General features: G+C 47.7%; 1 protein-coding gene across 3 annotated transcripts in view; it reads left to right on the forward strand.

Moving 5' to 3' along the window:
* Con (leucine rich repeat protein connectin) overlaps nt 1-22,746 on the forward strand; it is a 239,889-nt gene that overhangs the window by 84,847 nt on the left and 132,296 nt on the right. The window contains exon 1 of one of the 3 annotated variants that reach the window (XM_076827170.1): nt 18,941-19,130. The exons of the other annotated variants lie outside the window; for them this stretch is intronic. The gene's annotated coding sequence lies outside the window, so the exon portion shown is untranslated. Of the gene's footprint in view, nt 1-18,940; nt 19,131-22,746 lie in introns of those variants that run through there. 3 annotated transcript variants of the gene reach the window in all.

The raw sequence follows: 22,746 nt of genomic DNA on the forward strand, positions 1-22,746 counted from the left end.
GCGGATATAGCAATATCAGTGGAATTTCCTATAGGAGTCGTAGAGACCGGCGTAAAAGATATTCGGAAATTTCCGAAAATACCTGAAAGAATCTCGATGGCGCTCCGCGACAGGGGATGAAAATCCTAACACAACTTCATAACTCCCTCTTCCTCAACGGACACAATAATGCCAGAAACTTTTCATATCTAACTCACAAGTTTATTAAACTTGGATGGATCTCGATGGCCCGGTAAAAGAATCTCTGATGAAACTTTCGCTCGAATTAGACCGCAGGCCAAAGGCACTCCCTCGGTTCGCTCCTTTCCTCCTAAAACATGTTACACACCTCAGCTGTTCGTTCTTTCCGAATTTATACTCCAAACAGAACTTTGACCTTTATTGTCGATCAGAAAGCTTCCAACCCCCGGTAAACTGTCCCCGATCGACAGGGAATTGGTTTCCACGGATTTCCTACGCATTTCAATCGTCCATCGGCACCAGGGAATTGTGCGCCGCAGGAAGACCGGTAGCTTTGCGTATGACACGCCTGCTTGAGCCCCGAATTTCCTCACGCAATAACTGACGCAGACGCCCAAAGCATATCAACGTCGGCTATCTAGCTCAGGAAATTAACTCGCCTGCTAACCTACATTCGCTCCGTGCTATCTGCGCTATCAGCGGTATGGTGATGGTAACAGCGGCAGGAATGATATCGCAAGCCAATACACAGTCTTTCGCTCCTGCAAAAAGATCCTCTTGCGAGGCGGAGATCCTTCTACGATCAATCTACAAGTGAAATTCTTCTAAGTGTGCAGCGGTTGCCGCGCACTCAGGAATACCCATTACCAGTAACTGCTCAGAGAAGATGCTCGCAGTGGCCAATGGCACGTAGAAAAACGCCTAACGCAATTTGACTCCCCCTGGACGAGCAGGGTTTACCCAGCTCCCCGCAATCAGAACACTTATCGAGACTGGACGCGACCTTTCCGTCCGATTGGAAAGTTTCCCATCGGTCGGGATTGCATTTGAGAGTGGCTTCCGTCGAGTTCCTCTTCAAATCTCCTCGGCGGGAAGCTCCTTCGCATAATTTCCAGCGGTCGTCGACACGGGACGCCGGAGCGGAGGGCGAGCCGGGGCTGGGAAAAGCCTCGCGTAATTCGAGTCACGGCTCGTCCGGCGGCGGCCCGCGTAGGAAAAGTTCGGCAGGATCGCGCAAAAACCGTCTAACCGGCGCTAATATGAATTTATACGGGCGCGTTTTGTTCCGCCGCGCCGTTATCTCCGCGGGCTTACAACGGCGGGGGAGGCGGGCGGATATCCCGCGCCACGTCGAAAGTCACGCGCTACTGCGGCCGAAAGATAAGCTTCGTGCGCCGGAAGAACGGAAATTGCGCATTTCATACTCGAGAGGGACCAGCCTGGCGGAGTTTCCTCTATCGTCTTTAGTAATTCGGCGGCCAGTGATTTCATTCTGCAGTTGAACTTCTGGCCTGCCGAGTGGGGGGTGGGAACTGTACTCCAACTGTAGCTCTTTTCAACCCTCGAGATAGGGAAAATTGGTGGAGGGAGATACGTCGTACCGTTTAGCCGGTACTTAATTCCTGTCAGCATGCTCCGCTTTTCAAAGGACGCACCAGTTGCACTTGCTGTCTTATTCAGCCTCCGATGCTCGCTCTCTTCTAGTTCGAGGGCTTGGTTTTCAGAAGTTTCCTGGATTTCGTTATAATAATTCGATACGCCCCCGCGGCATTTGTATTTCCCGCGGCTGGTTTGATGTTACACGATTTGCGGGGCAGAAAAATCGCGGATCGTGCGAATGGGAGCAGCGAGCGCGAAAGGGCGAGCTCGTATCCTTTGAATTGCAACGTCGCTCGCTTCAAAGTCGCATTATAGAATTTCGCACGTTTACTCGCAATATTCTACCTTTCCATCTCGAGCCCTCCCTTTAAGAACACCTCCGCTCGAGTTCGCCGCTCCGAGATCCGGGGAATCTCGTTCTTCTCCCCGAACGAAAAGAGAGCGCATCTACGCATCTCTAGCGCCCGCCTCCGTTGGTCCGTCAGTTTGAGGAAATTGCTCGGAGAATTTTCATTTTCTTTAAGCTCCGCGTTCTTCCAGCTACTTTCTCGAAATGGCTGAGCCAGTTAGAACGGGGACTTCGGATCAGCATCGCCTCGTATTTTTCGCGTCGAATTCGCGCCAGTTCCGTCACAGCCCGCTGTCGCTAGAAAGCTAGCCAGGGGATCGCTTTTAATTAAAAGCGGCTGCCTTTCTTCCGTGTATTTTCCTTGGTCTCTTCCGGAAAGAAGCATTACTTTTCGGCTGCACCACCATACTGTGGTCTAATGTACAGTACTCGTATAAATATTACACGTTTCCAGAAGTTAGATCCCTGTCCAAATAATCAAACTAATATAAATCATCAAACTTAAATCCATCCGTTATGAACTAAATCTGTATCAGAATTCGGTCGGCGTTAATCCTCTCCATCCAGGAAACATCCTTCCCAATCTGGAGCTTCGAATAATTTGATGTAATCCCGATAACGTCTCCTTGGTAGCATGATAAATAGCTACTTGGTACATTGCTCCCTTGTAGAAGGGAGCCGACCGCGATGTCTGATCCATCGGCGAAATTCACTTCGTCATCCCCTTGCAGGCCGCCTCGTGGCCGCGTTCCGTGGCGCAGAAACGATAGGAAAAGCGATTCGGGAATGATAACCATCGGCGAGTAAACAATTCGATTATTCCAGCCGGGAAAAGTTGAACCCCCCCTCGGTGCTTGGGGCTTTAAACGTAAGCGGTTTCCAGGCTGGAAATCCTCAACAAGGACTCTCTGTCTGCAGAGAAGGTAATTCTTGCTTAAACGTGGCACGAGGATGAACGAGATCGGGCAAAGGGTTGAATTACTTCGGCGCCCAAATTAGGAGCGACCCTTAGACCCTTGTTTAATTTGGCAACCCCTTATGTCAGCCACGCTCCGCCAAGATACACACGTTTCACGCAGCTGCCGTATCTCTATTAGCCTTTCTTTCGCGTCTACTCTCTTGGTTGCCTTTTCCTTCCTCTTTCCTTCAGATTTTCATATCTCTGCATCTCTCGAAATTCCCCGTAGTTCTTCTGCCTTTGCTATTCTTTATCCTTATTGCAAGTTTTTTCTTCCCTTTATACTTTTTCCTCTCTGCTTTGATTTCTACTACCTCGCCTAAATCTGCCTCTGCGCTCCTGCAATCTTAGTCTTTCTTCATCCCCCCTACCTGTACCTTCACTGCTTCCCAAATTTTCCTTACCCTACCCCAAGTCCACTCGAGCCCTGCCTCTTATCTGCTTTCGCATAGGCTCCAATTTTTTCTCCCTGGAATTTTACTTCCTCCCGTTCTCTGAATTCCTCGCCGCAGTTGTTTACACATGTTCAAGCTCCCTGCGATCTTCGTGCCCCGAAATTACGTTCTGGCATGCTCAAGAGCCAAGCACAAGCAACAGCAAGGGAAGATTCTCCTCTCTCTGCCGGTACGTACACGGAGATCCCGAGTTCCTTAATCACGCCGCATGAGAATGCTCAGGTTTATGCAATTATTGTAATTGGACCGCTTATGAATAATTCTCCTCTGACGAGTGAAACGGTCTGCTGTTTGGATGGCGTTCTGCAATTGGTTAGGTTCAAACGGATTCCACCACCTCTTTCCACGAATCTTTCCATAGTGAAAACACGATCATGAAGAAAACAGGTGCGCCAAACTCTTGGCTAACAAATTATGCACAATTTCGCATGGGTAATTCCGCCGTGCCGCTATCGAGCTTCTGGATCGATTCGCTTCTAATATTTCCAAAAAGGTACCGTGTAAAACGAGAGGCGAACTTTAGAAAGGGAAACCTAGCCATTTCTGGAAACAAACTCCACAGGTTTCCCCTATAAAATCGCTCCTTTATGGTATCGCTTGAACGTATACGCTCGGAGGAAACAGGAAACCGCGTTCGCGAATAAAATCGGACTCACTGAACTTCGAATAAAAGTATTAGATACATCCATCACTCTGCGCATTTAAAACGATTTTTTACCCAGCTCCTCAGTCACAGTTTCTCGCCGTTAGTTCCTTAATCGCTTTTTATGAGAAGGCACATGGGTTGAAATTATAATTAGCGCCGTCTAATTCGCGAGCAGCACTGTGATTAACCCTTCTCCAGCTCGCGCGTAACTTCTAACCTACCCCTCGCTCTTTGTCCCCGCGTTCACTGCGAAAATATCGGGCAATTTTTTGCACTCCCGAAATCTGGAGAAGAATAATCCACCAGGCACGTTCTCCAATTACCATTTGGCCGATAATCGCCTCAATAGAACAAGGAGCAGGGGTCGAGTTGAATAAATACACCGTAGAGATTACGTTTCCCAGGCGCTTTTCATTCGGCAACTTTATCGAACTTTTATGCAAAACAAGTTCCCTTCGTTTCTTTTTTCTCTTCGTAGGTGATTCTTTTATGGCTGAGAATTCATTTAAAAATCTGTTACGAGCTTCCCGTTTCCCATTTACAATAAAATTGAGGACCTTGGAGCAAGAGGGGTGCAGCTCCAGATTTGAAAAATTCGCAAAAAATTCAACTACTACTTATTGCGTGAAAAAAAAATATTTTTCAATTAGTGCTCTCTCTTCGATGTTAAGTCAATGCAATAATCTTCTAACAGTTTTTTTTTTCTAATTTACTCGAAGCTGGTAAAGGTGGAGCTGCACCCCTCTTGCTCCAAGGTCCTCAATTTCTAAGCCGATAAAGTATTAGAAGTAAATGGCCCTTGTTCCAAATATGAAAGTCACGTGACAGTATTGCAACCCTGCAGCTCATTAACTTAAAGTTGCACACAATCACCCGATTTATCTAGCGTTGGCATAAGCGTTTTTACCGTTTCAACAAATTTCGTGCAGTCCGGCCAGCGTACTCCGGCCAGCCGTGCAAAGAGCGGCCGTAAATCACGATGTGTACTCTCTAATATCCGACAGCCTGGACTATTTTCAGCTGCGCGTATTAACTGACAGGTTATTTCACGCAGTGTTTTACGATCGTTCTGATCGCGCCTGTCATCCCTCGCTGATATTTCGCGCCATCCGCTCTTCGAGGTGCAGATGCTCGAAGAACCACTCGACAATTCGTAAGTAGAATAGAGATAATTGACACTGTTCGTGGAGTACATGTGTCTGATATCTGGTCGAACTTCTCGTAACGTTCTGCACCCCTCCTCCGTATTTAGGCGGAGCTCTTAATAAGAATAGCTGTGTACCTAGCGGAAACAATTCTTCTCCAAATATACATGTCCGGGTACGCTAATATCTCCCTAAAAATACGAACAGGAAGTATCAATCCGCGATCGTCGAGATATTCTCGACGCGACATGCTCTCCGCTGGCCCAACATCACGCCGATCCATTTAAAAACAATCCCGCTGCTCTCCCCCGCCATCGAGCGATCTCTGTCGAAAACGCTCGTGAAAACAATCGCCGCGCCGATGATCCCCGTGTATACCGCGCAAGACGCGCGACGAAGGCAGGAAATTCGACCGTTTACCCACGAATTTCAAAGCAAACACCGCTGCCGCTTGCGAACGTAAACATTTATTGGCCCTGTCCGGAGACACGTGTATTTTCACCCACGTGACAAAGGGGAAAGGCGATCCGAGCGAGATCGATCTTCGTCCATTTTTTCGACGGTCCCGCGATGACCATAAGTGCTCCGAAGTGGCAATCAAGCTACAGGACGGACCGTGGAGCCGGTGGTCCCTGTGGGACGAAGAATCTTGCGAGATCGTTAAGAGCTGCCATGCGTCCTCGTTGGCTGCGAGGCTCTGCTGGAATAGTCCGGAGTGGCAAACTGTTAATGGGACGATGTCGTGGTTCGTTGTGCCGTCTCGGGTGAATACGCACGCACGCGGACCCGGGAGCATTTTCCGTGGCGGTCCGTGGCCCAAGCGCGCGTAGGAAATTGAACAAAGAAGGGATCAGACCGAGGGAAACCTTCCAATTACAGGGGAATTCTATAACTAGGTAATGCCAATGGTATTGGGACTCTGATACTCTGTGCGGGAATTCAATCCACTTGGATAACTTCTTCTGGGCTATTACACCCTCAATGTCCAGCTGATGCCTTTTTAACTAAAATTTCTCCCGGCAGAAGCTCCACGCGATACCGTTTATCGGTTCCATAAATTGTAATTACGCCTCGTCGCGTCTCTGATCTAACCCAGGGTATTAATCATTCACCCGTTCGGTTATTGGATGGGTCTACGATTCCACAGAGATACGCACGGTTTTATTTAGCCTGGCTTGTAGAGATCAGCCGCGGATCCAAGGGGAAAGTCGATGAATTATTTGCGCCTGGCTTTCATGCCGCTGCTTCGCGAGCCGGTTACAATAACTTCGTTCAACTTGTAAGCTGATTGTACTCGAACCTCCTTAGATTCTCAGGCCGAAGCTTCCGCGGGAAAGTTAATGGAAGGAGGTTTAGGCGACCAGGCTTTGCTCTCCTTTATCGGAAATGAAAACAGCTCGGTGCATTGGTGCTCTTTAATTAACCAATGGGCTCGCCCAAGCACCGCGCCAAGCACGAGCAGCTAATTTTACGAATTCTTTCTTGCGACGTAATTAAACCGAGCGGATTACAAGCTATGGCGTTTCACCTCGTCGCGAAAAATAATAGGGGTTTCTGTGGGAAACTTAACCGGGAGGATCGCCTCCCTACGCGTGATCGAGCAACCCTGAGCAATGAGCGTTGGATTCTACTAGAGTTTACTATTCTAATTCGCATTTGTGTTTTAATGGCGTGCCACTTTTCGTCGCTTTTTAATCGGATCCGAGAGAAGCACGCTTGACATCGTTTTAGAATACGATTCGAGGTCCGTTTTAACGAGCTCTTTGATTAAGCTAGCACGGGACGCGCGCGTAACGCGGCACAATTCGCGGTCGAATTAAAGAAAAGGCTGTTTTAACTTTAATTAAAGAGGAGGGGAGAGATGCATGTCACACGCACGCGTGTCTCGCAGGACGTATACCGTTCGCGTTATCAAGAAATCTAATTGAAGTGCTTGAAAGAGCCAGACGGGCGGCAGGAAGTGAGAGAGAGAGAGAGAGAGAGCGGGGGAGCAGAAGTTGGAGATGAATCGAGACGAAACGTAGGAAAAAGTTGTCGCTGTCGGTCAGATTTTCCGCAAACCGAGCAGCTTAATTAAAAACAACTTCTGCCGGGAACGAGGGCCGTCTGGGTCCGAATACCGAACGCGAAATTGAGCACTTCTCAGACCTGGGAACAAGCTGGCCAATTATATCCTCTATCAATTTACCTGAAATCGTGTCGATTAATATATTTCACTTGGTTCAGTCAACTTTCCCAGCGCGCCTCTGTAACACTAAACGTGCAGGAGATGGAATTGAATCGTGATCGACAGGAGAACCCTGTTTCTCGTTGCAAAAGTGAACCCTGAACTCAAGCTTTTGCAATAAATATTAGCAGTGACGTCACTGACTTCGCGTGATATTATTCCCAGGGAATCACAACAGACTTTATTTCGCGTGTATTTTAATCGCGAATTCCAGCTGTTTTCCCTGCACTCGAACCACCGCATTAATCATCCTAATGCACTCGTGGCTGGATTTTTTTCAAGAACCGTTACCCTAGACGATGATGGATTCGAAAGAGACACCGGTGGCAGTATTATCCATGGTATATATCTTTCGAGCCTGTTAGCGAGTCAATGGCGAGACTGACCTGCTCTGCTTTCGCCAGCAACGAGGGTGAGCCCCATCACGGGCATGGTTAACCATACACTTAACCCCCCTTCAACGATCACTCGTAACAGAGACGTACGAGGGGTTCCTGGCTGTCTTTTGACACCGTGGTTGGGGGCAAATGTTTTTTTCAGGCCAGTGACACGCCCGCATACATTAATGCGTTAAACGCGCGTGAAGAGGGGAGAATAGGGATGATTCTCGGAGGGAAAAGTAGACAACGGGAAATTGGAGATTTGTGTCGTGGGTTTTTTTTTTTAATTTCCCTGGTCGTTGAAGGGAAATCGAAACGGATTAACCTGCTTGAGTTGTCGATGCAACGAAGTATTTCTTCATGATTTTTGTATTCACGAGACTGGAATGTGAGACCAAAGATTCAAGTCAGCTACACGCCCGCATAAGTACACGAATGTTTCGTGCAGGAAGATCGAGTAGATATTCAAACAAATTTTTCATCCATTCTCATTAATGCAGCATCCGTCGCGTCGTCTGAGTGACGCCTCCCCCAGTGTTCTTAGCTTTAATCAACATTTCCAGTTGATTTTTGATACTGCCCCTTTTAATTGAATTCGGTTTAATTAACCCCTTTGTCACGCTGCTAAGTGGCATCATGGAAGGAACCGTGACCGTGGGATCGGAGGATTCTGGGAATAATTGGAGTGGCGGATTAGTTCTCTGAAAACCCTTGAAACGCTTAAAAACCCTGAGGAACTTGTTACCCTCAAGTTCTACTTTATATTTCGCGGATTCGCACTTTGAACCTCTGGTATTCTTGTTATTTAAGATTCGCCTGTCTAAGTGCGATAATTTGCTCGTATCGCACAGCAACTTCGTCATTTCTGTTTTATTTCATAAGTTCGCAGTTTGTCATCGGTGGAAAATGGCGAACGACTTTGTGACGCGAAAGTCAGCACGACGTGTAAGGTTCGGGGCGAAATATCGACAGCGGCGTACTTTGCTCGCGGGTGTTCTTGAATAAATAATTAGTCAAATTATCATCGTGCTGGCCTGGTTGAAAGGATAGAGGGGGTGGAAAAAAAACCGTCGGTAGAAAAGCAGGAGCACAGCAGCGGTAGCAGACGGCCATTGTCTCGAGGCAGAGACCGTCCTGGTTTCAACGCTCTTTTTATTTTTTCTTTCCTCGTCATGGCGAGCCCATTCAGCCGCAATTAGGATTATTTATTTTTCCCCTCCGGTCGACGCCGGGGGATGGACATACCGCCGCAAGCCCTTGGTGGGCACCCCTTTTTTCACGATGAATCGGATCTCCGCTCCGCGCGTTTCCTTTCCATTTCCATCGGGCAACACTGTCCTTTCGTCACCGTGAGTACTTTATACGAACGCGTGGCGTGTTTGGCCGCGTGTCCTAGTCGCCAATTATTTAAGAATTAATCAGCAGTTAGTATGACGAAAGCGTGCAATATCGAAAATTTGTGGAAAGACGGTGTTTACGTTCTAGTAATGGAAACTGAGGCTCCCCAGCGCCACGGAATCGTTGCTAAACTTATTTAACGGCAGGCCAAACGCGTCCGTTTCCCACTGCTGTTCAAATTTGCATAGTTAACAGTGCAATATTTAACTACGTAACTACGTTGGTGCTAGGCTGCTCTATCAACCTAATTACGTAGTAACACCGGATTCTCCTCCCGGAAAATTCAATGCACATGTCGTTCCTTTAATGAGCTGGTAATACCGCGTAATGTCGCAAAACCAGCAGACAAACGCGATTAATAACTGTAATTGAAGAAAAAGACAAACGTCCCTCTTATAATCTACCTCGTAGACTTCTCCACGCTTCGGAATGATAGCCCAATTATAAAATCCCATCACTGTTGACTCGGGTAACTCTTAACTCAGTGAAGATCACGGAAGAGAGTCAGTTTCCTGGAGGAGATCCTTTGCTGGATCATCTCTCGTTTTAAGGACCTCGGTATGAAAATGGACCAGGATATTCCAAAGGGCAATATCACGCGTCTCTAATTCCAGGCTCAGCGGCGAAATTCGTCGAAGCGGGGCTCGAACGAGAGTTTCCCCGGTGTGATTGTTGCATACGCAAGATATACGACGGAGTCGTAACCAGCTATTTAGCAGAGAGGGCATAGAGTGTAGAGGAGCGAGGTATGTACTCCGTAGAACTCGTTTGTCACTGAATTACCGTTCAAGTCCGAGCTCCAGCACACGATCCGCGTGTATTCCTCGGTGTGCACGATAAAGCGTTCGTAAATCGTCCTCGCGACACGCGCGATTTTCTTCTTCCTTCCTCCACCTCCGCGGGCAGATCTTGAATCATTGTTAGGGGCTAAAAGAACCCGCCGAGGCTTTTGACACATTTACACTGTCGCACTAAATTTCTTTCGTTGAAGATTCAAATGAATGGCGTATAAGAATGTTCGGAGGCGTAATAAGGCTTTATTCTTTCTTCAAGCGCACCCATGTTTCAAACAAGCGGGACCGGTGGTTGGCGACATCCTTTTTTTAGCAGCGTCGTGTATATCTTCCTTTGCGAGAACCGACTCCTTCGTGTGCGTTCTACATTGCGCACTGTATGCTTCAACTTTTGCTCAAAGTTCTCGTTTATAACAGACTTAAATAATTAATTCACAGTGCTCCGCTTTGCCAGTCCCGCGAACTTGCGCCAAGCGTTTCAATTCTTTTTCCCCGGGTTTTCGGTTAATCACGAGCCCGCCGTTGCAAAGGCAACCGTAAAGTACGCGTTCTCCAAGGCGAGAACTACTTTTCACCATCCAGATTCTGGAGTATTTAACTTGCAGCGCGTTCCGTTTCGCAAGATCGCGGTTAAATAGCGGTTGAACTTCGCACGCAACACGTGCGGGTTAAATATGTTAATTCCACCCCTCTGTGACCGTACTTTTATTTAAAGGAACGATCCTGAAAGCTCTTCCGTGCACAGTCGCGCCACTTCCCTACCCCAGCTTAAACTAATTTCCACATTTTGAGCCACCGTTTAAATCGCTAAACGCTGTTCAACGTTTAATTACGCATTTAGATTCGCCACGGCGAAATTGGAGTCACCTCTCGAGTTCGGCAAGAATTAGACGTGCATCCGCGCAGACCCAGCGCCCCGACGTTTCGCGAGACTCTAAATATCACAATTTTCCACGAGCTTCCTCGCTCCTTTCCATCCTGGAAATACCGCGGAAGCATTAATCCGTGGATCAGGGGAGGAGAGGGGGGGGGGTGAGGGCGCTTGAAATCGTGGCTTTACATTCGCGCAAAGATTAAAGGTGAAAGTTATCTGAGGATTATGGCTAGTTTAACTCGAAACCAAATTGTTGGAGGTTAATCTCTAATTAGCATCGCGAAGGTGTATCTACCGATGGTCGGCCCGCTGCTAGTTTTCACTTGGAAGATGTTCCACTCGCTCTATGGGAAACTTTTGATTGCCAGGCACTCTGTCATCTTTATTACTTAACTATCTCTTCGTTCCTCCATCCCTTCGCGCCCTCCCCGGTTGCCGCTGCCGCGACCTCTCTCCATCTTTCACCCTACCTTTCGCTCCCTCCAATCTCCTCGTACCCCCCTTCCACTCTTCCACATGCACGCCGACTTTTTCCTCCATTCATCCCCTTCTCACACGCTCCGTTTATCCTCTCTCTTTCGCCTTCTTTCACGCCCCCTCCCCTGTTCCCCGGCCGTTCGAGCACATTTTCGCGCGCACTCTCCGCTTCCTACTCCTTGCTGTTTCTCTCTTATTTTTTCACGCCTCATTTTTTGCAGTTCCCGAGCACCCTTTCACGCGTTCACTCCTCCGCTTCTTTATGATTCTCCGTACTTTGTTCTCTCTGGCAAATCTGAAAGCAGACGACTTCTCTTGAAAAATCGAATTCTCTAGTACGTAGTTAGAGCGCCCTTACGTTCTTTCATTCACCGAACATCCGCGCCGCTCGCAGCGTGCTTTGCCGCACACTCGCGACTTAACCGTAACGAACACCTTGCTGCGGTATCGAGAGAGCCTGACCCTCCTACCACCGCCGTCCGGCTGGTAATCGGTGGGACAGTAATCAACCACGATCGTTATTATCTCGTGCCGCGCATCCTTCCGCAAGTCTTGGCGGTCAGGAGGGTGTCGATAGACCTCAGGCTCGATATCTTCACGCCTGCACGGGCTCGAGTAGGCCTCGGTGTTCTCCCGCTGCGAATTATCTAGGTGCGTTCGCGTGGCTCGACGCCTCCTGCGCTCTATTTATACACGCGGCACGAGACGCGCAGGCACTTGAACGCTCGTCGCCTCTAATCGACGCGCAGCCGAGTACATTCGCGGGAACGTTAACAGCCTCTCTCGACTTAAACAGCGGCGTGTTGTACATACGCGATCCCGTGAGAAACGGTGACAACGTCGCTGGAACTTCATACGGTCCCAGTAATCCGGCGATTACAAGAGCCGTCGTTAAAGAGAGCTTCCCGCACGCAGGGGGATGGTAATGGAGCTTGCGGCAGGTCCTTCGCACCCGGACCAGGCGAGTGGAGATCGAAGGGGAATAAGTCCTTCGTCGCTTGGCAAGTGACCTGCTCCGATCTCTGCGTGCCACGCTGCATACGCGCTATTTACGCTGGAACATATCTGGGCACGCTTGCAGCGGGAGAAACCAGATCTATGGAGGGCAAGGGGTGGTGTTAATTTATTGGAGGGAAGAATGGAGTAGCTTGGCTGGCACGAAATTCGATTGGTTCCTCATTCTTCGCTGTGTTTACTGGGTTCTTTACACGTGTCGTTTGTTGTGTCATCTTCCTTCGGATGTATATTGCAAAATATTCGTTCGTCGGGGGTGCTTTGAAAAGTTTACAGATTCGGGAAGATCTTAAGGGCACTCCTCGGTCAAAACATAACAAAATTTTATTTTGCATATTTTCATCCCACAACATCTCAAGAATGGTCAGGTAAAATTTTAGAACGAAATTCCTAACGGTACAGATTTTACAAGCAGTTCAGTGGGATCAGCAGTGCCACGGCCTTAAAAATAGAGAGAAATGTGATTTTTCTTTTAAGTACCCTCCTCCCGAGTAACATCTCTCGTAACGAACAGCACACGGACTGGTTCGGCACCAGCATCCCCAAACTTACCATTTATAAGCAATTCCACGGAATCATCCCTTACGGGCGATCCCTAATTGTTTCGAGAACGGAACAGCTCGAACGGTTGCGCGGATTTAACGTTCGCTGTTTCGCCTTCTCGAAACGGCCGCCGGCGTGCATTGCTTTCACCCCCGCGGCGCACAGGTGAGCTACACACCCCCTCGGTGCGGTAGCTTTTGTTTCCAGAGGGGAGGCAGAATTACGAGGGTGGGCCGGTCGGCTTGTTTTCCTACGTCGCCGCCGCTGGCCCCACCTCCGCGAGGATGCATTTAATTTCGCGCATTTCATTCCACCCCCTCCCCTGGATACGTCGCAGGATACGTCGCCGAGGATACGAGGGACCAGGAAGGAAAGGGGCCAGGTTAATGTACGGGCTAGCGAGGCTGGCCTTTTCAGCCCTGGGGATCTAAACGGCCCTTTCTCTGAATAAGACGCTACCGAAGACGGAAGCGAGCTGGAATCCCCGGTTGGACGTGTAGCTCGTAAATAATTTTCGCCCGGGGGGAGGCTTTTTTATGGAGCTTTGGACCCCGTTCTAATGGAGCTCCTTGTTTCGCTCTACTCTGCTCGCGCACGATTCTCCAGTACTCATTTAATGATCCTGCTCTTACTAATTTTCACCCTCACCAACAAACCTTGGCCTCCCCTGATGTCTGTCACAGTGAACTAGTAGCAGGTTGCATAGCTCCCGCAAGAAATGCAGAATTGTTAGAGCGCGATCGATTGGTTCGTTCTGGCGGGAGTTTCGCGAGGGTACGTAGAACGAATCCGAAGGGAGGGCATACTTCTAACGCGTCCTTATCTGTAAGCTTATGCAAATGTGGAGCAGTTTGCCACGAGGATTTGCATACACTAGCCTCCGACGATCTATATGGGATCATGTCTAGGCATAATCTCAAGAAGCCCCGCAGTTATACACCGGTTTCCCGAGTAGTCACGTTAGCGGCCGAGTCTTTTTGTTTCCCTTTTGTCGGCCCTTCTACCCGTGGAGCAGAGTGCACCAAGATTCGCCGGTCTGCGAAGGGTAGCTCGTGACGACTACGGGGAGAGACGAGGGTGGCGTACGAGGGGTCTCCAGTCACATCGCTGTCGTTCGTTATCAGGGCTGGGGAAGATTGTACTTTCGGGCAGTGTCTGGCGACGTTCCGTGGAGATAATTCGAGGTTAGTGGGACTGGAGCCGGGGTTGTTGGCGACGATGCTGGGTTTGGTGTGTACTTATGAATCGTCAATCTATTCAGTGTTTCTCTATTGATTCCCCGGGACTGGCGAGTATCAGTAGAGGTACACTAGTGGTCGGAACTGTGCACACTGTGCATTGTCATCTTTCAGCATGGACTAGTAACATAAATCCCTTTGTCGAGCTGCAAGATTCTAATACAGTACAAATACTAGAACTTCGCCGTAGGAGAATAGAGTATCGAATAGTACTGAATAGAGTATCGAATAGTACTGAATAGAGTAGCGAATAGTACTGAATAGAGTATCGAAAAATACTGAATATAGTATCGAATAGTACTGAATAGAGTAGCGAATAGTACTGAATAGAGTAGCGAATAGTACTGAATAGAGTATCGAATAGTACTGAATAGAGTATCGAATAATACTCAATAGAGTATTCCTCGCTTGACTATAAATATTATTCTGAAAGCACCCAAGTCCCCATAAATAATTGAAGTCGATACTTTCTCCACCTCGATGCCAGTACACCCCGTGCTTCCCTCTCGAGCACCTTCGCCCCGATGCTCACCGATGATGAACGACAGATCAGTCGATTAGCTCGTCGGGGATAGAGACGTGTTCGTCAAGTTTCGTGGCAATTTCGACAGGGCGAAGGATGGATGAGCCGGCTGGCAACGGGGGTTGCGCTTTTCGCGGCCGATTTTCTAACTCGGTTACGGGGGTACTTTAATCTGATGGGAAGTTACTTTCCCGCTCTAACTCCGTGGCTTGCCCGCGATAGTGTTGATTAATTTGTCCCGAAATGGCTTATCTGGCTGCCGTGGCAAACTGTAAATGCAATCGGGAGCGCGGGATACGAGTTCTGGTGGCTGTGTCTCAGAACTCGCGCTCGACTCCAGAACAGAGGAAGGTGGAGAGGGAGCGAGGGAGAGTAACTTTTGCATAGTTCCGGCGGCTGTTCAGTTGTGACTGCGTAGTATTTATCTTTCCGATTGTTTGTGGGCTTGCCGAAGAACTTAGCCGAACGAAAACACCGAGCAGAGGGGCGGGCGGAGGGTGTGAGCGACCGCTGGATGCTCGGCGGGACTTTGTGACAAGTTTTAATGAATTTGTCGTTATTAATTAGCGGTGATTAACTTGTAATGGAGTCGCACGTCGGGGAACGGTGGGGACAGTAACGCGGTTGTTCTGGAAAGTAACGATGACAGTGAGGGCGCGTGATTCAGTCGCGCTCGTTTCCAAGCAAGGGCCGTGTATTTACTCTTTGAGGAACCTTAGAACTTGAATCACCCGTAGTCCCGTGTATTCTCAGTCGTGGTTAGAGGCATCTATTGCACGGAGAAGGTAAAGACATTTAATTACCCTGGAGGATCGAGGTTGCATAGCGAATGTTCCAAAGCTTTACCTCAAAGGGCCATTTTTGGGCACGTTGGTTTTATTATTTCGTTAAAAAAGAAAGTGCAGAACACATGCAGCGTGTGAAATTTTGCGATGACCGTTCCACTGAAGCAACTGCATTTTCCATCGACATGGTTCCCCGGATATCTAAGGGAGGAACGTAAATTTCACTAAAAAGCGACAGGTTGAGCCCGACCGCAAACTTTCGTCTTCATTCCCGAACCGGTCACCTTAATCCCATCAGGGTGAACTACACTGACCCCCATAAAAAGGGTTTAAACTTCTACGCGCGATTGGATCGGCTCCGTGACAGAAGAGCCACTTTCCACTCAACGAAATTATTTATTCGACTATGAAATCGAAGGAACGCAATGGCGAAGCGATTCAGCTCACGTGTCGAGACTTCCGATTAAATTGTGCAACGTTTCTCACGTCGGCTGGGTCCCCTGTCTGCGAAGTCGTGCCGCGGAAATTCGTCCGTGTAGCGTTGTCCAACTATCCTGTCCCCTATGCACTCGTTGCACTCGAGAGGATCGAGCTGCGCTTTGTCCTTTACCAGAGAGCGGCGACTATGGTGCGACGGAGGATCGTGTTGCTCGCGAATTTAGGGCGACTTAGCCTTCTGTCTCGCGTATATTTGCATTTCATCGGCTACAGAGAATAAGGTATTAAAAGTTACTCTTCTGTTACATTTCTGAGTGCATTGATGTTGCTAAAAAATGCGAAGAAGTAACAGAAGTTATTATTATTATTATTATTGTACGGATACAGTACCCTTTAGTTTACAATGATCAGAACTAAAGAATAGGGATTAAATAAATAAATAAATTACAAAACTAAAACTAAAACTAAAACTAAAACTAAAACTAAAACTAAAACTAAAACTAAAACTAAAACTAAAACTAAAACTAAAACTAAAACTAAAACTAAAACTAAAACTAAAACTAAAACTAAAACTAAAACTAAAACTAAAACTAAAACTAAAACTAAAACTAAAACTAAAACTAAAACTAAAACTAAAACTAAAACTAAAACTAAAACTAAAACTAAAACTAAAACTAAAACTAAAACTAAAACTGAAACTGAAACTGAAACTGAAACTGAAACTGAAGCTGAAGCTGAAGTTGAAGTTGAAGTTACAATTAAAATTAACTAGGAGTAACGTAAGGATAGCAAGATGGAAAGAATAAATACTACGTATATAAATAAATACGTCTTTCCACATGAAATGCTTCTCTGGGCCATTAATGTCATCTAGAATGCATCTAGGGCTCACGGTCTTATCTGGATTTTAAATCACTGTACTTTAAAAGACGTTTGTTCGACTTCGTCCCCGTAATTTCAATGTCGGCCGGATTATCGACGCCCGAAACAGCGACCGGCTCTGGAGGGTGGCACGGCGGAGGGATAATTACGAAGGACGTAACTCGCTGGAGAATTAATGAGGCCGCGGCAGTTCTGGGGGCGACATCGTAACTCATAGGAATGATCTTGGTCCATAACGGAATGGAGTTTTACGGGCGCGCGGGAGTCGCGTCGCGAATCCGAAGAGGACGGAAGAGAATCGATCTAGCTGTGCTGGGAGCTCGATTGAAACGGCCTAGCGCAACCCATTATTGGGCCAACTCAATTATGAGTTATCTCCTCGTAAAGTTCAAGAGTTGGAAGGTATGTATGCGTGTGGCGCATCAGCCCAGTCCGTGGATCGTTCCTCGTGCGCATTTAATGGGGGGTAACGCACGAGTGGTTCCTCAATAACATACGTTATTGAACCGTCCTCACCCCCTTTGCCCACCACCCTTACGCTGCAACGGAGCTGAATGCACCGGCGGTAAGAAAAGAGAATTGCGATAACGATATCGATTCCGCTGGTCGATCGACGCCACCCTCGTCCGCTTGACGAAATTCGGGGAATCGCTGGAAATCGTGTTCGTTCCAAATTTTTCCTGCCGAAGGAGACCTCGCGGGGAACTCCAAGGATTTAGTTTAATCACCACCAGGACTCCTCCCTGCATCTAAGCAATCACGTATAAACGAGAAGGATGCTGTATACTCGTACGGTGCCCTAGAAAAGGAATGGCCAATCTTGGGGGCTCACTTCTGGGACACTGCAATTAAGGGCTGCGAAAGGTTTGTTGGAGTGCAGCCTCGAGTCTAACTGGATATTCGTTGAATTCCGCATTGAGTATTATGCTTGTCCGAGGGAGATAACGTTTTATTGTGGGCACAGAAGCTCGCACAATTTCTCTCTGTCATCCATAGAAGCGCGTAAATGGAGTTCGAAGCCCATTCACTGGCAACCTAAAGAAAGCGTCGTCGATAAAAGCAATATACATCATCGACGAGGATCTGCAGGCATTGTGATACAGTTTCCGTCGTTAGTTTATCGGTAGATCGTTGTCCCTCCTGTAAATGGGGGATCGTCACACAGGCATCCTGTCACACCAGGATAATTGATCATTTCTCGCGTCGAATGGAGCCACCGCTTGCTAATGTACACACGCGCCTAAACCGACGATTTGTAATTATATTGGCAATGGATGTCGCTTTATCGAACGACACACCGTTAACGGGGAATTTATCGACGGCTAGGGGTAATTCGTGTTATTGGCGATAGTGTAAATTGGCCGATAAAACAAGCCGTGACATTTGCTCTTTAGTTCCCTGCCCGATGATGGATGGCACGCCGACGTTCATCGCGAAGGAACATTCCTTGCAGCGGTATTTTCGATATTTCATACGTTTCCCTTATCCTCTTTTCGAAGTACACCTACACGTGGCATTGTGGAGCACACATTTATGTGATCGGAAGTTCAAAGATCTCCGGTAGTTTATTAGGGAGGATAAGGAACGTAGGCGATGCAGGGTCAACTGTATCCTCCCCGAGAATTAATAGCAGCAATTACAAACGTATCCTTTTGTTCCACTCGACACGCACAAGTCTTTCGACAGTATTTTCAAAAGTCCCTCAAGTCATCCTCCGCCGTCACAAATCCCGCCAATGGTCCATTCGCTTCTTGAACCGTTTAACGAATGCTTGAACGAGTGGCTCGAAGATCAAACTCAACGGCAAACGTTCGCATACCCGATGGAAGGAGCAAAAAGTGCAAGAAAAGGTTAATTGCCTTTTTCACAAAGAGTCCGGGCTCGTCCCAATACACGCCACCCTCCCGCACGGATCTTCCACCAGAGGTCGTAAACGTCATTGACCTAAGTGGATATCATACGATCGCGCGGGACCTTTTCCCCACCATGCGACCCCCTGTTAACTTGGCCCCAGGGGGCGAAAGAGTGGGGCGAGCATTTTCGTTCTACCTGAGCGGGGGACGACTTAGACTTTGTTTGCGACGAGTCAGTCGTGCTTTGCCTTTCGGTTCGGCCGTACCGTTCGAGCGTCGATCCGTCTGTCCTGCCCGCGTCCGGGGGCATTGTTGTGTGCTTTCGTGGTGCGCGATACACCCTTCGCCGTTTCCCTCGGTTCGCGTCCACTTCTACATTTTCACCGGGCCACAGTGGCGATTTCGACGCGTCCACCCTCGTGTGCTCCGATTGTGATCGTGGTGCTTGAACCCTGAGACGCGCTACACCGCGGGAAATAGCCTGATTTATCATCCGCTGTGTTGCCACTGCCGGGTACCCGGATGTTTTAGGAAACCCTTGGGTCTCGTCGAGCACAGGGAACTGCTGACGCGAAATTCACCCGCGAAAGGGTAAGTCGATTTATCTATTTGTGCCCGATATCCATGTTGATTTCTCCCAGGGATACACTTATTAAGATATCCCCGATTGATGGATCGTTCTCGAGGCGATGGCGCCGATCAGAAGATGCATTCTTCACTCGAGAAATTTGTATTTTCGCGTTGTTGAAGGTTGTTTTATTTTTAACATTCGAATGTGTGTTATCGAGCTGATGGTATTTTTTCCTGGTTCGAAACTGCGACGGTGTCGAGCGGGGGGGTTTATTTATTCTGTTCCAAATTTAACGTCGTAGGTATTGCGACTTTATTCTCTTTTACGTAAATAGAATTAAATCAATACTGGGAATTAATTAGAATTAATTAGAAAGTGTAGTGCGTCTTTTTCAGAGCTCAAAATCCAGTATTCTTTATGAAATATTACGAACACTGAATCTTTGCTCCAAACATGAATTTTTGTGGGTATAATATGTAGCATGCATGCTCAACTTTCCCGACTGTAAATTTGCAAAGATCCGTGGAGGAAATCTGCGTTGGACACTTGGCGAATGTTCCGTTGGCAGTTTGGAGCGTTCCCGTTCCGTTATTTCCCGTACTCTGTACAGTGAGGCATCAGCGACTCTTAACCGCCCTCTTAATACAGAAGTCGGTTCCGTTCGAGTTACACGGGGTCGTGGCGCAGGAAATCGCCCGTTAAATTTGCGATTCGGCCAGTAAATATCGGGTATCGGTGGAACCAAACTGCCCCGTTCGTCTGTCCGTGCTGGCCATCCACTCGCTTCTATATCAAATATATATTCCACGAGCGACGTATCGTAAACACACGCGAACTAACCGCGATCTGCTCTCTGCTCGATGTGTGGTGCACGGTATCTATAGGGCGAGATCGCTAACGGGGAAACGCTTGAACATCCCCTTCGTTCGGTGGTGCACGGGATGTCCATCATACACAGTGGTCGACAGAAATTGTTTCAAGCCGAATTCAGTTAGTTACGCGGAAGGCTAGAGTGTTTCCAGGCAATGTAGCAGGAATTTTTGCTAACTTTCGCGTTAAGTGGTTGTGGATCGAGGTAACTAATCGCCTCAATGGATCTTGACGTTGGAAAACATTCCCCCGTATCTCATTTTCTATTACCATAAAAGGGGAACGTAGACAATAGTCTACCTAAAGAGATGACGGTACTGTTTACTCGTGACGCAAAGTAGTTTCAAAGTACGAGCAAATCTGGTATGAAATTTATGGCCCCAAGATACGAATTTATGGCTCTTTTTCCTGATGATAAGCCTGGACGATAATTGCTATCTGATTAGTCACTATTTCTGTGGCTCAAAGTTTACTCCGGTTACTCATTCCTTTTCCTTCGACTACACGCTACTGAAATTGCGAAAATAATTTGTAGGAAATACGTTTCCAAGTATCGCTATTGAATATCGATTCGAGTGGAGGTAATAAACACGAGCGAATAAAAAAGGCGACAGTCATTTGCCTCGCAGAATGAAGTGCTCCATTCCCATGCGAGTCTTCCCTTTGTGAAACAATTATTTTATTCCCCCTCCCCGCGTGGTATAATTTTCGACCAACCCTCTGTGCAAGAAAGCCCTGCGCGATGGAATATCGATAAACAAATAACAAACGCGAGAGTCACTCAGTTTTCTTTTTCCAGGCTATCAATTAATTGTTTCGTTCCCCCGTTTATTCTTATTCAAAGCAAAACGAGCTGTTTGATCGCTTTCGAATTACCGTGTAGCTGTGCACATTCGTCTGCGTGCCTGCGCGCGAACACGTTGCCGCGGACGGATATCATGGACGTGTGCTTCCGAGCAGAGGCCTCGAGGTTTAACTCGCAACGCCCGAAGCATTACTGGGAATCAAGTTTACGTTTCCTGATATGCGTATTTCCAGGCCATGACATATGATTTAGACGTCATGCAGGGTTCCCCGTGGCCTCCGGATCACTGCCACGCGCAACCCCTGCTCCCTCAACCCCCTCGCGCGTTCGAACTTCTCGATTTTACGGGGCTAAAGCTACTCTGACGCACGCCTTTACCCGACGCTTCTTCCTCTCCAATCTCCACCGTCCTTTCATCACTGATAATCGAAGATTCTCGCTCCACCCTCGTCCATTCAAAGATTTTCCACCGTCGAACACAGTATTCTTTACGTTTTCAAACAATCTTCTGTGATTCCTCTGCGCTTTGGACTTGAGACATCTTGGGCCATCTTAATTGAATTTTCACCTTAGAATTTCAATTTCTAAGTGAATTATAGCTGGAATATTTCCTGAAGGCATTGATCACGCGTTCCATTTGTACTTCGCGAAATTCTGACTTCTCGTGTGCCTTGACATCGCTCGCGGCTCAAGATCGGTGCTGTTGACAATGGGGTTTTAATGATAGATCGCGCTTAATATGGAAATTCGATTTTTGGAGTACCTCGGGCGCAACGCAGGCTCTGGTCCATCACGAAACGCGCGCGGGAAACAAAAATTGTCGCACGGGAGGAACCGCGAGGTTCCCCATAAAACTGTGCTGGCTCGCTTATTTGCTGGCATCAGTTTTATTCCGTAATAAATAGCGGGTAGGGTTTAGGAAGAATTGGTTCGGGTCCAACTCGCTTCTTGGTAGACAATATAAAATAGTGGTGTAATTCACTTGGCCCTCCATTCCCAGGGCAGAGTTTCCGGTGACGCATTAAAAAGCCATTCTACTTTCGACTATACGTGTATCTATCACTTTTGGAACGGTCGTTGGCTCGTTCTGCGCGATGCTCGCGCGCGAAATGACTGATTTCTGTTATTCAAGTGCTCGAGTGTCTGTCCGTGGTTGAAAGGAATGCCAATATCTGTAATTCTGTTTCTAACAATAGGCGAATATAAGATGAGTTGGTAATCGATTCAAAACGTAGCATTCGAGAGGTTGGAATCATACTTGATTCGAAACGCTGCCTGATCCACTAGTTATATGCATATATTTATACGATCCTGAAATATCATTGATGGGCAGGCTCGAGAATTTTCCAAGCTTCGACAGGAATGATGTATAAGGCTTCGTGAACAGATCTCTAAGTGCTTACGATCTAATTTCCATATTTGATCCATCATCGCAGATTCTAATATATACATATATATATTCGCTATCACTAGCAAGTAACATTCTAGAAATTCCCCCAAAAATCATCGATCATCCCAATCCAAACCTAGCTTCATCGAAAGGACACCTCCCTTTCTTCCTCCGCGTACAAGATAACAACGCGCACTCCAGTTTCCACCACAAACTAATCAAGCTCCAATCATTCACTGACCCCACCTTGATCATCAATGAGTTTGAAATTCACTTGACGAGCAAGAACCAGCCATCTGTTACGCCAGTCGGACACCTCGCAATTGGGGGAGCCGGCCGGCCGAGATCGTACAAAGCGATCGCTCGATCGATCCAGCGCGACACTAATGATAGAGGAACAGGTGACTCGTTTCGTGGCCATTTGAACGGTGTAGAGTTTTCGGACATGGGGCAAGCGTGGCGCGCGATTTAATAGAGGATTCTACTTGCGCCAGGGGCGTCTATTATTCGACCTGAATTGACGTTGTGCGTACGAGCGGGCAGAGGCCTGCAGGCGGGCCGCGGTTTCACC

Source organism: Andrena cerasifolii, chromosome 14, assembly GCF_050908995.1.
Source record: "Andrena cerasifolii isolate SP2316 chromosome 14, iyAndCera1_principal, whole genome shotgun sequence".
Classification (NCBI taxonomy): Eukaryota; Metazoa; Arthropoda; class Insecta; order Hymenoptera; family Andrenidae; genus Andrena; species Andrena cerasifolii.